General features: G+C 39.2%; 1 protein-coding gene across 1 annotated transcript in view; it reads right to left on the bottom strand.

Moving 5' to 3' along the window:
* The window catches only part of SAMD8 (sterile alpha motif domain containing 8), a 58,987-nt gene that overhangs the window by 23,928 nt on the left and 20,094 nt on the right, over positions 1-14,965 (bottom strand). The window lies entirely within an intron of this gene.

Here is a 14,965-nt window from a genome sequence, read left to right on the forward strand (position 1 = left end):
ATAGGTTAAAATTCTAATAATTTTATGCCTATTATCCTATTAACATAAAGGAAGCTAATGACCAAACATTTTTACAAAAAATTATTTTATAAATGACTTTTCCACACCATAGCAGCCATAACTTAATTATATAAAGCCTACTATTGAAAGCAATGGAGAAAATCCCATTTTAATACTTTTCATAAAATGAGATGTAAAGATTTATTATATGTAAAAAATAAATTTCAGAAATCTTCATGTTCATGGAATAAGTATTGCCCCCTCTTCCAAAAAGAAAAAAAACACCACATTAAAAAACAAAAACAAACACAAAAAAACCTGGCTGGTATGACTCACTGATTGAACATCACCTATGAACCAAGAGGTAAGGGTTTCATTCCCAGTCAGGGTACATGCCCAGGTTGCAGGCTCAATCCCCAGTAGGGGGCATGCAGGAGGCAGCCAATCAATGATTCTCTCTTATCATTGATGTTTCTATCACTCTCTCCCTCTTCCTTCCTCTGAAATCAATAAAAATATATTTCAAAACAAAACAGAACACCACAGGAGAACCAAGATGGCAGTGTAGGTAAATGCCTGTACTTGCTGCCTCCTACAACTATATTAAAATTACAACTAAAATACAGAACAACCATCATCCAGAATGGCCTGAAAGCTGGCTGAATAGAAGTCCTACAATCAGAGAAGAAAAGAAGAAAGCATATTGAGACTGGTAGGAGGGGCAGAGTTGCAGACGGGGTTAGATGAGCACTCACATGTGCCACTTTTTCTTTTTTTTTAATATATTTTATTCATTTTTTATAGAAAGGAAGGGAGAGAGATAGAAAGTTAGAAACATCGATGAGAGAGAAACATCGATCAGCTGCCTCCTGCACATCTCCTACTGGGGATATGCCCGCAACCCAGGTACATGCCCTTGACCGGAATCGAACCTGGGACCTTTCAGTCCGCAGGCGGAGGCTCTATCCACTGAGCCAAACCGGTTTCGGCTTGTGCCACTTTTTAATCAGGAGGGAGATCATCTCTGTGGAGGCCCATGAGGAGCAAGAGGCCCAGCCCCACACCAGACCCCCAGCCCTGGCTCCCAGAGCTGGGAAAATAAGTCCCCATAACTATAGGCTGTAAAAACCAGCAGGGATTGGGGCTCAGTAATATGGAGGCTGCTGGAGACCCAGCTGTTCCTCTTAAAGGGTCGGTGCACAAACTGAACTTACAAAGTCTTACTTCCTCTGCGCTCCAGTGTCAGGGCAAGGCTCTGGGGGACACAGACGCATATGAGGAGGAACTAAACTACCTGGCATTGGGGCAGGAACTTGAGGATAGCTTTCTCCCAGACAGAGGTGCTGGTAGGGGTCATTGTTCTTATGCTGGGACCTCTTCGGTAGGAGGGCTGACTGGCAGCCACTTCTGTTTGCTCTGTCCTAGTGATTCCCTGAGACCCTCCCCCATCCAATTTGCAACCCCCACCCAACCTGTGTGCAGCCACTTTTGCATATGAATGACCTGACCTTGCTCAGGCTTCAGACTTCGCCAAAATCTCTCAAACAAGCTGCAGCTGCGCCAGGGAGCCCCAAACCTATCAATAAAAGGCCCAAGTCCTGGCACTATACCAGCCTGCCTTACTTCACAGCTGGGCCTCGCCTGGGCACTTCCAAACCGGATACAAAGGGGAGGAATCTGCAGATCTGTCTGTAGTTCCTGCTGGGTGGCCCCAGGCAATGGCTGACTTTGCACTTTCCTGGAGACCCAAGAGCCAGTGCACCCAGTGGTCAGCATTAGACCATACCAGATTACAACTCTAGACATCCATAAGTGACACACTCAAGGGGCAGATTCAGTGAGCACCAAAGCCCCACTGAAGCAAGTCCTGCTCCATAGGGGTGTCTCCTGCATAGCAGCTATCCCATTGTAGTTGCAGCTGGTCCCCACAGCCAATTGGCCTGGAGGTCAACTCCTTCCAGTGACACCAATAGCAATAAAGTCTCAACTGTAACAAGATTGTACATACAGCCCTCAAAAGGGCACACCTAAAGTGCTCAGCTCAGGTGAGGGAGGCTAAGCCACTGGGCCCTTTAGGACACCTACTACACAAGGCCACTCTACCAAATTAAGGAGACATAGCAGCTCTACCTAATATATAGAAACAAACACAGGGAAGCAGCCAAAATGCAGAGACAAAGAAACATGTCACAAATGAAAGAAATAGAAGAAAGCAAACTATTGGATATAGAGTTCAAAACCACAGTTATAATGTTACTCAAAAATCTTCTTGAGACCTCAAAGACTTAGTGAGACTTTTCAGGATCTTAATGAGAATGCCAAAAAATGGAAAAGGACCATCAGAAATTAAGCATACACTGACTGAAATAACGAATAACATACAGGGATTCAACAGTAGAGTAGAGGATTCTGAGAATCAAATCAATGATTTGAAATATGAGGAAGCAAAAAACACCCAATCAGAAGAGCAAATTGAAAAAAGAATCCAAAAATATGAAGATATATAAGGAGCCTGTGGGACAACTTCAAGTGTAATAACATTTGCATTATAGGGGTGCCAGAAAAAGAGAGAAAGATATTGAAAACCTATTTGAAGAAATAATGACAGAAAATTTCCCCTACCTGGTGAAAGAAATAGAAGAAAAAAAGATAAAAAATATGAGCAATAAAAATGTACTAAATACATATCTATCAACAATTAAATCTAAAAATCAAAATAAACAAATGAGAAATCTAATGAACAGAATAAACTAGTGAATAAAATAGAATCAGAGGCATGGAAATGGAACAGACTGACGATTCTCAGAGGGAAGAGGGATGGGGGGGAGCAGGAAGAGATTAAACAAAGATTTTATATGTATATATATGCATTACCTATGGACACAGACAATAGGGTAAAGAAGGCCAGGAGTGGGGCAGGAACCAGGTGAGGGGAAACAATGGAGGGAAAAAGAAGGGGCATCTGTAATATTCTCAACAATAAACATTTTTTTAAAAAATAAATAAATAAATAAAATAAAACAAAAAAACACACACCACAATGGTAGATAGATAACTAATTTCAGGAAACCATTTAGATCAAGCATATTTCTGTGTACTATACAAATAACAATTTCTATAACAGATATATAGCTTTTAAACTAGATATAAATATTTATAACTATCTTATTAGCTCAGTTTTTCTATACTTTGAGTATCCCATTATAGAACTGAATAAGGAATTTCCTTCTTAAACTATCGAGATTTTAGTGATAAAAATTTAAAACCAAAACTGTCATTTCAACAAATCCATAAATTTGAGGACCCAAACTTTATATTGCAAACTATAAATGGCTAAGAATGTATTGTCTCAAAAAGTACAAATAATTTTTATTACGTTGATCCCACACAGCACTGTTTATGTTCTTTTTCCATTTTAAAACTTTCAGTAACTTGGACCAGTATCAGGTTTATAAACTTTATCAGATACACGGGAGACAAAGGCCTACATGGGAAAAACCTATTTCCCTAAAATTTCTCAACTAGTAAGGCCTGTGGTTTTCTGACATTTTCCAGATCTCTCAAAACCATATTTCCTTCTGAGATGATATTTATAAAACATATTAGGCAAACTTTAAATTACTTAAAAAAGAATGATACAACAAATACCCATGTGGCCACTACCCAGATCCAATACAAATGTTCTGTTTCTTAATATGAGTATTAGTTTACAGATATATTCACTTTGTGAAAATTCATCAAGCTATATATATACTTACGATCTACACTTTTCTCTACATGTTAAATTTTATTTAAAAAGTTTGCTTTCAAAAGCAAAACCAAATATAAATACAAGTAAATGTCCTTTCCTGATAGCATCCCCTTCCTCTACTCCCAGATGTAATAAATAATTCCTGATTTTGGTGTTTAGCATTCCCTTAGAACATGCATTTTTGGCTATGAAACAGCTTCTATGCTGCCTTATGCTGAGGAAAGTAAAAAGCTGCTACTGTTCTGAATTCTCTCCCTACCCACACACACTCTTGAAAAAGGCAGATACTTAACTACATGAGCACCACTGACACCATCAAAAATATTCAGCAAACAAGAAATACTCTGATTAAATATTTCTTTTTTTTTTTTAAATATATTTTATTGATTTTTTACAGAGAGGAAGGGAGAGAGATAGAGAGTTAGAAACATCGATGAGAGAGAAACATCGATCAGCTGCCTCCTGCACATCCCCCACTGGGGATGTGCCCGCAACCCAGGTACATGCCCTTGACCGGAATCGAACCCGGGACCCTTGAGTCCGCAGGCCGACGCTCTATCCACTGAGCCAAACCGGTTTCGGCTAAATATTTATTTCTTAATAAATATTTACTAAAAAGCAATCCCAGTTTTTGGAAGCCTTAAATCATATTTTGTTTCCAAACAGAGATTTTAATATTATCAATACACAATAGCTTTTCAGTCTTGGAAAATTAACAGCATATCCATCCATAAGTTATCTGCACATTTTAAAAGGCTATCTAATTCTTATATACTGAAGAACTACAAAAAACTCTTTTCTCAACTCTTATCTAGAGCATATAATCACCTGTCCCAAAGGCCAAAGCATTATGATTTATTCACTTTAACACATGGAATTTATACACATTGATGCATATCACTGAATACATAAATATACATAATATTCCATTAACGTATGATTTCACTGTTTTATTTATATACATAGCCAGATGGTTTCATCCTGCCCACTAAGGTATGTACATACCTTTTCCCCAACCGCTCGGAATAAATTACTTCATCCTTGAAAATCCAACAAGCACATGCTACAATTTCTGCAGCAGTTACAACGCAGCAAATTTGTGAAGCTCATTCACACAAAACAAGGCTTGACTTCTGTTATTTTATTTCTATTTTGCTACCTTTCTCCTCTTTCCAACAGCTTACCATCAATGGGTTCCAAGTCACTCCCATCCTTGTAGCATTATTTTTCAGTATAGATTTGTATCATAATCTGCTCAAAATGATCTTCTTTTTCATTGTTTTTTCTTTCTTATATCACCAGTTCTTTAGACCCTCAGTCGGGCTAACAGACCAAGCTTTGACGGTGGTGGTGTGTTAGCTACTAGAAAATATGAGTTATCATACAAGGAAGCCTCCTGGAAGTCTGCTGTGGCAGAGCCCTAAAAACATGACGCATTCCACTGTTGTGCTTCATCAGGTTGGGGCATGTCCTTTAATTGTATGCTACTGCATATAGTTAGGGGCCCATATTTAGCTACCACTGTGAAAACCTGCATTGAAGAGGTATATTAAAAGATGATAGAAGGCTTAGGACCAATTTAATATTTATGTTGTGCCATAAGAACTACAGGAAATAGGAGGCTTTAAACGAAGAATATGACTGCTATAGATTTCATACAAATCCATAAAATGAAGAAATTAGGTTAGTAAATGTTTAAGAACACTTTCGGCTTTAATCAATAATTAATATGAATTAATTATCAGTTAAAGGAATTTCTGCTTCTAAGAGGGACCAGATTTAACCTCCCACCTGAAAGAACCAGAAAGCAGACAAAATATATGAGATGGGGGAACAGTTTCAAGACACTGGGCATCAGACAACAGAAGAGATCCCCAAGAGATAGGAACTAACTAGGTGAGCCCCACTGCCCCAGCTTACTGCCTTGAGGGTTTTTATACAGAATGGCACCGGACAGAAAGTGGACGAGGCCTGGCAGACTTGCTAAGTTAGGAGATAGAGCTGAGAGTCCGAAGAGATCAAGGTGGCTAGTGATCATGGGATAGAATACTGGCGAGCAGAAAGATGCACAGAGAACTTGTTATGGACTAAATAAGTCTTGGTCCCCCCCAAAAAATTCATAACCCCTAGTGGGATGGTATTAGGAGGTGATTAGGTCAAGGGGGCAGAAGCCTCATGAATGGAATTAGTGACCTTATAAGAGACACCCTAGAGAATTCTCTCATCCTTCTGCCCTGTAAAGACAGCTAGAAGAGGACCATTTATTAGCCAAGAAGTGGAACTTCACTAGACAAAAATCTGCTGGCACTTTGATCTTGGATTCAGCCTCCAGAACTATGAGAAATAAATGTGTGTTGTTTAAGCAGTCTCTGGTAGTTTTGCTATAGCAGCCAAACAGATTTAAGATGGGACTCCAGAGATCTGCAGAGCGTCTCCCTTGAATGTGAAGCTGAGTGCTGATCAGTGCATGTATGTGACGAAAGAAAAAAAAGACTGAAAAAAACCCCACAAACAACCAACCATCCAAAAGATCAGAGGGAACAGTGCCCAGTACTTACCCAAGGCCAATAACAGTGCCTTTCACAAACAGCCAGACTGAAAAACAACATCTCATGATTCATGGAACACTGGGTAGATTATACAGGAAGATCTTGTCAGAGTACTGAGGCAAAATTAATCCTAAAGCAGTAATTTTCAATGGAGGGGGGTGCAATTTATAAAAACATATGGCAATTTCTGGAGATCTCTGGTTGTCACAATTAGGGGTCACCTAAAGAGGCTAAGGATGCTATTAAACCTTCTGCAAAGCCCCGAACAGCCTTTCACAACAAAGAATTATCTGGCCCAAAATGTTATAGTGTTGATATTAAGAAACCATGCCCTGGACTCGCCACATCTCTGGTCCAGTTGAACAAATCTTAAAAGCAAGACCCAAAAGGATCAAATTATTTTTAAGTAATTAAACTACATTCCACAGCAAAGCTCAGGAATATTAGTAGAAATAGAAAAGTATTCAGGCCCAGCGGATGTGGCTCAGTGGTTGAGCACTGACCTATGAATCAAGAGGTCACAGTTTGATTCCTGGTCAGGGCATATGCCCGGGTTGCAGGCTCGATCCCCAGTAGGGGGCATGCAGGAGGCAGCCAATCAATGATTCTCTCTCATCATTGATGTTTCTATCTCTCTCTATCCCTCTCCCTACCGCTCTGAAATCAATAAAAGTATACTGAAATTCATAATGTCTGGCATCCAATCAAAAATGATCAGGCATGTAATAAAGTTGAAAAATTTATCTATAATGAATAAAAAATCAATTAATTGACCCAGATAACAGAATTAGCAGACAAGGAAATTAACTGTTATAAAAAAGTGTATTATATATATTCAAAAGGTTAAATAATGACATGGACACATAAAAGGATCCAACTCAAAATTCTGCAGATTAAGTGACAATATATGTAATAAAAACACATGTAATAGGATTAATACCTGATTAGACATTGCAAAAGATAAAAATAATAAACTCGAACACATAACAATAGAAATAGTTCAAAATGAAACACAAGAAGAAAAGAGACTAAAAAAAAAAATAGTTTGATTTTTAGAGAGGGAGAGAGAGAGAGAGAGAAAAACATCGATGTTTTAAGAGCCTAAAATCTGGGCATGTGCCCTGAATCGAACCAGCAACCTCTGGGGCACAAGATGATGCCCACCACATGAGCCACACGGGCCAGTGCAAAAGGACTTTTGAAAAATGAAGATAATATTATTCTGCCTTTAAAAGGAACTTTGAAGACAGTGTGTTAATTTAAACAAGCCAGAGACTAAAAGACAAATATTGTATGATTCCACTTACATGAGATACCTAGAGTAGTCAAATTCATAGGTACAGGAAGTAGAATGGTGGTTTCCAGGGACTGGGCACAGGAAACAATGAGGAGTTATTATTTAATGGGTACAGAGTTTCCATTTGGGATGAGGAAAAAGTTCTAGAGCAGGATGGTGGTGATAGTTGCACAACAATGTGAATGTATTTAATGCCACTGAACTTAATGGTTAAAAAAATGAAAAGAACATCAGTGAGAGGTGGGACTTCAAACAGCCTAAAGAGGTATAACTGTAGTCCCCAAAGGATAAGAGGGAGAGTACAGAAAAATATTTGAAGTAACAATGGCCAAACATTTGCCAAATTTAGTGAAAACCATAAATACACATATCCAAAAAGTTTAATAAACTCCAAACATAAATACATATCAAATTGCCCCAAACCAGTGACAATGAGAAAATCTTAAAAGCAAAAAAGAGAAAATAGACACATTATGTACATAGGAATAAAGACAAAAATGATCATTTATGTAGAATATTCAATGAAATTTAAACAAAAAGCTACTTGAAGTAATAAGTTAGTTTAGTAAGATTGCCTGATATTAGATCAACAGACAAAAATCAACCGTATTTCTATATACTAGCAATGGAGCATAAAAAATTGAAATTTATAAAACAATACCATTTATAATAGCATAAAAAATATGAAATATTCAAGGATAAATCTGACCAAACATGGGAAAGGCCTGTATACTAAACACTATAAAACACATCTAAGAGAAATTAAAGATCTATATAGTGATAGATGAGTGGGTCAGAAGACTCAATATTGTCAAGATGTCAATTCTTCCCAAATCTGACCTATAGATTCACTGCAAATCCAATCAAAATACCAAAGGGCTTTTTTGTAGATATTGATAAATTTATAGTCGTGTGCCATTTAATGACGGGATAAATCCTGAGCATCATTAAGCAATTTCGTGTGTAAACATCAGAGTGCACTTACATAAACCCGGATGGTATAGCCTACTACACATCTATGTTATATGGTACACCCTACAGCTCCACGGTTACAATCCCGTACTGAATGCTTTAGGCAACTGCAATACAATGGTATGTGTTTGTGTATCTAAACATAGAAAAGGTATAGTAAAAATATGGTATAAAAGATAAAAATGGGACATCTGTGTAGGGTACTTAATATGAATGGAGGCCAAAGGACTGGAAGTTGCTCTGGGTGAGTCAGTGAATGAGTGAATATGAAGGCCTAGGACATTACCGTACCATACTGTAAACTTTATAAACACTGTACACTTAGGCCACACTACATTTATAAAACAACATGAGATTAGCCCTGGACGGGTGGCTGTTGGTTGGAGCATTGTCCCATACACCAGAAGGTTGTGTGTTCAATCCCTGGTTGGGGAGCATACTGGAGGCAACTGATCAATGTTTCTCTTTCACATTGATGTTTCTCTCTCTCTAAAATCAATTTGAAACATATCCTTGGGCAAGGTTAAAAACAAGAGAACAAGATTAAATAAAACATAAAAGAAAATGATGCAATCAGATGTAAACATGAGATATATGAGGCTGCTGCTGGTGTAGCAATGGCATACTGTTTTGTAGCAAATTTATTTTTAAGTATAAAGAATACTCTAAAATAACAATTAAAAGCATAGTCAGTACATAAACCCAGTAATATAGTTGTTTATTATCAAGTATTAGGTACTGCACATAATCATGTTATACTTTTTTTTTTTTTGGTTAATCCTCACTGGAGGATATTTTTTCCATTATTATGATTTTTTGTTTTCTAGAGAGTAGAAAGGAGGTTGCGGGGGGGGGGGGGGGGGGGAGAGAGAGAGAGAGAGAGAGAGAGAGAGAGAGAGAGAGAGAGAGATGTGTGAGATACACATCAACTGGTTGCCTCCCACATGTTCCTGACTGGGGCCAGGTATCGAACCTGCAACCCAGGTACATGCCCTTGACCTGGAAGGAACCCAACCCTTTGGTGCACAGGCCTGCACTCTAACTGGCCTGAGTGCATGTGCTATACTTTTGTATGACTGGCAGCAAAGTGGGTTTGCTTACACCAGCATCACAACAAACATGTGAGTAATGTGTTGCGCTACAGGGTTTTGACAGCTACAATGTCACTAGGCAATAGGAATTTTTTAGCTCCATTACAATCCTATAGGACCACAGTTGTATATGCAATTTATTGTTGACCAAAACTGTCATTTTGTGACACATGAGTGTTGAATCCCTCTTGTGCTTAGAATCTCTTTCTCCAGGAAAAGCCCAGTCCTTTCTAAGGGCTGCTTGGTTAGGTCAGGCCCAGTGAGGACAACATCCCTTTCTTAGTCAACTATGGTAGATAACATAATCTAACCACAGGAGTGACAGCCCATCACATTTATAGGCTCCTCCCATTATACAAAGGTCATTGGAGGCATTTTAGAATTCTATCACACTACAGTACCCTAATCAAGAAGTAGTATTGGCATAAAGATGAACAAATCAATAGAACACAATAGAGAATCTAGAAATGGACCTACATGGATATCTCATTTTCTACAAATGTGCAAAGGCAATTCAGTGGAGAAAGGACATTCTTTTCATCAAATGGTACTGGAACAAATGGATATCCATATGTTAAAAGCATCAATATATACCTCTCACCACATATAAAAACTAACTCAAAATAGATCACAGACCTAATGTAAAACCTAAAAATAGAAAGCTTCTAGACTAGAAGAAAACAGGAGAAAATCTTTCTGATCTTAGGTTAGGTAAAGATTTCTTACATGATACCAAAAGCAAAATCTATCAAAGAACAAGCTGATAAATTGAATTTCATTTGTCTGCGTAGGGGACTAAAGGACTTTTATGGTTTTAGTCTGCAAATTTCTGCATTGTTTAAATCTTTTCATGTATCTTCATAATAAAAAGGAAAAAATACATAGAAGCAGTACATATTCATTGAAGAACATTTAAAATATTTTTAAATCACCCCCCCCCCGAGAACTATTGCTTGTAATTTGTTATATATACATTCGTATAGAATGTTCTAGAATTAGAAATCATACCATAAATAATCTGTGTCATTTAGCTTAACATTACTATCTGAGTCCTGTCTAATGGTATTAAATTATCCTCTGAAAAGGGCATTCCATTGCATGGCTATACAATAATAAAATTTGTCCATCTCTCATTGTTGGCAATTATTCACAATTTTATTACTATTACAAATAGTACTGTAGTACCTTAGATTAGCTTTCTGCAAGTGGAAAACTATATCAAAGAATCTGAGGTGTTATTTAGACAACTAAACTCCCAAGTACGTCATTAAAACTTGATCCACATTTTGAAATAATGCATGCAAAACTTGGTACTTGTCCAAAATGTTAATTGGTATGTATAAAGGAAACATTTCAATTTGAGATAAAATTTTTTAAAGTTTATTCTGAAATATAAGCAATTAAGAAATTAATTATAAAAGGTCAGTACTATATTATCAAAGCACTAAGAGAAAAGTGCATTCAGGCAGAATCATTAATCAAATTTAGTTCCAAGTCATAGATAACAGATAAAGAAAAGCCATTGATTGTTCTGTACTAAGTGGAACAAAAGATATCTTATCTTTTGGGTGGACCATAGTTAGAAATTTTTGAAAATGATTTAAAAAATGCATTTTTAGCACATCAACCTTTTATTTACTAATGAATTTATTTCTTTTCTTTCCAAATTTAGTTAATACTAATTAGAGATTTCAGCAGCCTGAGAGTAAAAAAACTCAGTATATTTATGATGTTCTTATCTCCATACTTAACAAAATGAAAAGAGCTTACCATAAATATAAGAACTTTAAATCTGGTATTCCTTAACATTGGTCTAACTACTCTTCAATCAATGAGCCTTTAGTGCATCCCATTAGAGTGACCCAAATCTCTTCACAATAATATAAATAACTCAAATTGTGGTCTGCAACATTAAAAGTATTAAGTACTGTATGTCAGGTTTAATAAACTAAGCACAATCAGTCCAGAACTGCAAAAGGAGATAATGACTATCAACAAACCCTTTTCCTACCCGGCCTGTTGAAGTTATTTGTTTGCTCCACCCTACCTCTGTGGCTGAGCACTGGCCAGGACAGTCTGGCTACTCCTGGAAATGACAGCTTGGCTTAAGGAGCATTACCTGTGACTGCTATGAATCACCACTGACTCAGAGTCTGTGACAAATATGCATTGGCACGTAGCATTCTTTCCAGTCTCTCTCTAGTTGTTTTCTGCTACTGCAGAGGTTGAAAGCTAAAAATGATTCCCCAGAATCCCTTGCAAGGAGCATTCTAAATGTGAATTGGGTTCAGCCAACTAGATTTGCTGACATGAGATGCGGAAAGTAGAAGTGAGGTGAAGTTGTGGCCATTTTACAAAAGTTTTGGTTATCCACAAGGAAGAATGCGAAAGTGGTGTGTGTGTGTGTGTGTGTGTGTGTGCGCACGCGCGCACACACACACACATGTACTTTTCCATTTTAAGCCACTAATTTTTTAAATGTCAGGAATCAGTTACAGTTGTGGAACAGTACTGGCTTCCTTATATTATGTACATTCTTTGTGTGTATGTGTATTAAACTGTATATAAGAAAACTTACTATTTTAACTATTTTTAAGTGTACAGTTCAGTGGCATTAAGTACATTCACATTGTTTGCAACCATAATTACCCACCATCCATTACTAGGAACTTTTCATCAGCTCAAATGGAAATTCTATATTCATTAAACAATAATTTCCCATTGTCCCCTCTCCAGCCCCTGGCAACCATTACTCTACTCTCTGTCTTTATGAATTTGACTATTTTAGATTCCTCAAATAACCAGAATCTACACTAATAAAAGAGAAAAATGGTAATTGGCGTACGGCGATACCGTTTTCATTGGCTAATCAGGGCTATATGCAAATTAACTGCCAACTAAGATTGGCAGTTAACTGCCAACAAGATGGCGGCTAATTTGCATATGTAGGCACAATGCAGGGAGGCGAAAGGGAAAGCAGGAAGAAGCCCCCTGCCACTGACAGTGATCGGAAACCCAGGGGGGAGCTAAGAGCTGGGGGCCCCAGGGCCGCCTTTGCCCTGCCCCCCAGCCATGATCGGAGAATCAGGTGCCTTTGCCGCCCTGGCCAGTGATAGCAGGAAGTAGGGGTGGAGCCAGCGATGGGAGCTGGGCACGGTCGAAGCTGGCAGTCCCAGGAGCTAGGGGTCCCTTGCCTGGGCCTAAAGCGAAGTCCACGATCGCAGGGCCGCTGCCACTGCGGGTCCCCGCTGCCCGGGCCTGACGCCCAGACCAGAGGCGTCCTGCAGGGGCATGGGCGGAGCCTGCAACCGCGGGGAGCTGGGGGTCCCCTGCCCAGGCCTGACACCTCTGCCGGAGGCCTCAGGCCTGGTCAAGGGGCCGATCCGGTGATTGGTGATTGGAGGGTGATGAGGGTCAACTCCTCTGGCCGAGGCATCAGGCCTGGGTGGGGGGCGGAGCCGGGGATTGGGGGGATATGATGGTCCCCTTGCCCAGGCCTGAAGCCTGGGTCAGAGGCATCTGGCTTGGGCGGGGGGTGGAGCAAGCGATCAGAGGGAGATGGGGGTCCCATGCCCAGGCATGATTCCTAGGCCAGAGGCCTCAGGCCTGGGCGGGGGCCAGAGCCAGTGATCAGGGGGAGATGGGGGTCCCCTGTCCAAGCCTGACACCTCTGGCGGAGGCGTCAGGCCTGGGCAAGGGGCCGATCAGGCGATCGGAGGGTGATGGGGGGTCAATGCCTGAGGGCTCCCAGTATGTGAGAGGGGGCAGGCTGGGCTGAGGGACACTCCCCCCCCCCCCCACACACACACCCAGTGCACGAATTTCGTGCACCGGGCCCCTAGTCATATAATAATTGTCCTTTTGTGTCTGGCTTACTTCCCTTAGCTTAATATCTTCAAGGTTCATCCATGTTGTAGCACGTGTCAGAATTTCCTCCCTTTTTAAGGCTGAATAATAGTACATTTATGTATATGTCACATTTTGTTTACCCATTCATGCATCAATGGGCATTTGGATTACTTCAAATCCTGCTTTCACTTCTTTTGGATATATTACCAAAAGTGAAACTGCTGGGCCATTAGGAAATCTGTTTAATTTTTTCAGGAATCACTATACCATTTTTCAAAGTAGCTGTACAATTTTACAGTCCCATCAGCAGTGCACAAGTGGTCTAATTTTTTTATGTCCTTGTCAACATCCTCGCCTTGTTATTTTTTCTTTATTGTTTTGCTTTAATAATAGTAATTGGTATCTCATTGTGGTTTTGATTTGAGTTCCATAATGATAGTGATATTAATAATCTTTTCATGTGTTTATTGGACATTTGTATAGCTTCTTTAGGGAAATGTCTATTTAAGTCCTTTGCCCATTTTTTAATTGGGTTATTTTTTGCTGTTGAGGTGATATGTTCTTAGACTAATAGTTTCATGCTGGCCTTCTAACACCCAAATAATACCTTTGCAGACTATGGAAAAGTAGCACTCATCTGGTATACCAGTTCTTGTTCTATAAGTCATTCCTAGTAGCCCAGCCCAGAGTCTAGAGTAGCTTGTCTCTTGCAAGTGAACCCTGATTGAATATACCAGTATAGGCCCTTCAAGTTGCTGTCTTTCAAAGTCAGTGAAGTACCCAAAATAAAGGCTTCAAGCTCTCTCATAGAGTCCACATTCTGGTTCCATTCTAAGTAAGGCAAAGTAACTTTATGATGTTTCTTGAATTTCCTGGGAAATTAATTAAGCATACTATGTTTTTTATCCACTGTTCTCATTAAATATATATGTTCTTGGATTACCTTTAGAATGAGTGATATGTTCTATTTCAATAAGTTATACAACTATTTTTTCTCAACCAAGCACACTGTGTCAATGGAAAAAGATTTTGTAAACTGTCCCATTAATAATATAAACAAAACAAAGGCTATTAACTGGCCATTGCATCTATTAAGTAGGTTCAACAGTAACAAGAATTAAGAAAGTAGACAAATACCACACTACAAATGAAAAAAAGCGGGGGGGGGGGGGGGACGTCAGCAGGGGGAGAGGAAAATAAGGATAAGTATCGCCCTAGCTGATTTGGCTCAGTGGATAGAGTGTCAGCCTGCGGACTGAAGGGTCCCAGGTTCGATACCGGTCAGGGGCACATGCCCAGGTTGCAGGCTCAATCCCCAGAAGGGGGCGTGCAGGAGGCAGCCGATCAATGATTCTCTCTCATCACTAATGTTTCCATCTCTCTCTCCCTCTCCCTTGCTCTCTGAAATCAATAAAAATATATTTTAAAAAAGAAAAAATAATGTATCTAGCACATA

The sequence above is a fragment of the Myotis nattereri genome (genome assembly GCF_964212035.1).
Source record: "Myotis nattereri genome assembly, chromosome: 13".
NCBI classification, from domain to species: Eukaryota; Metazoa; Chordata; class Mammalia; order Chiroptera; family Vespertilionidae; genus Myotis; species Myotis nattereri.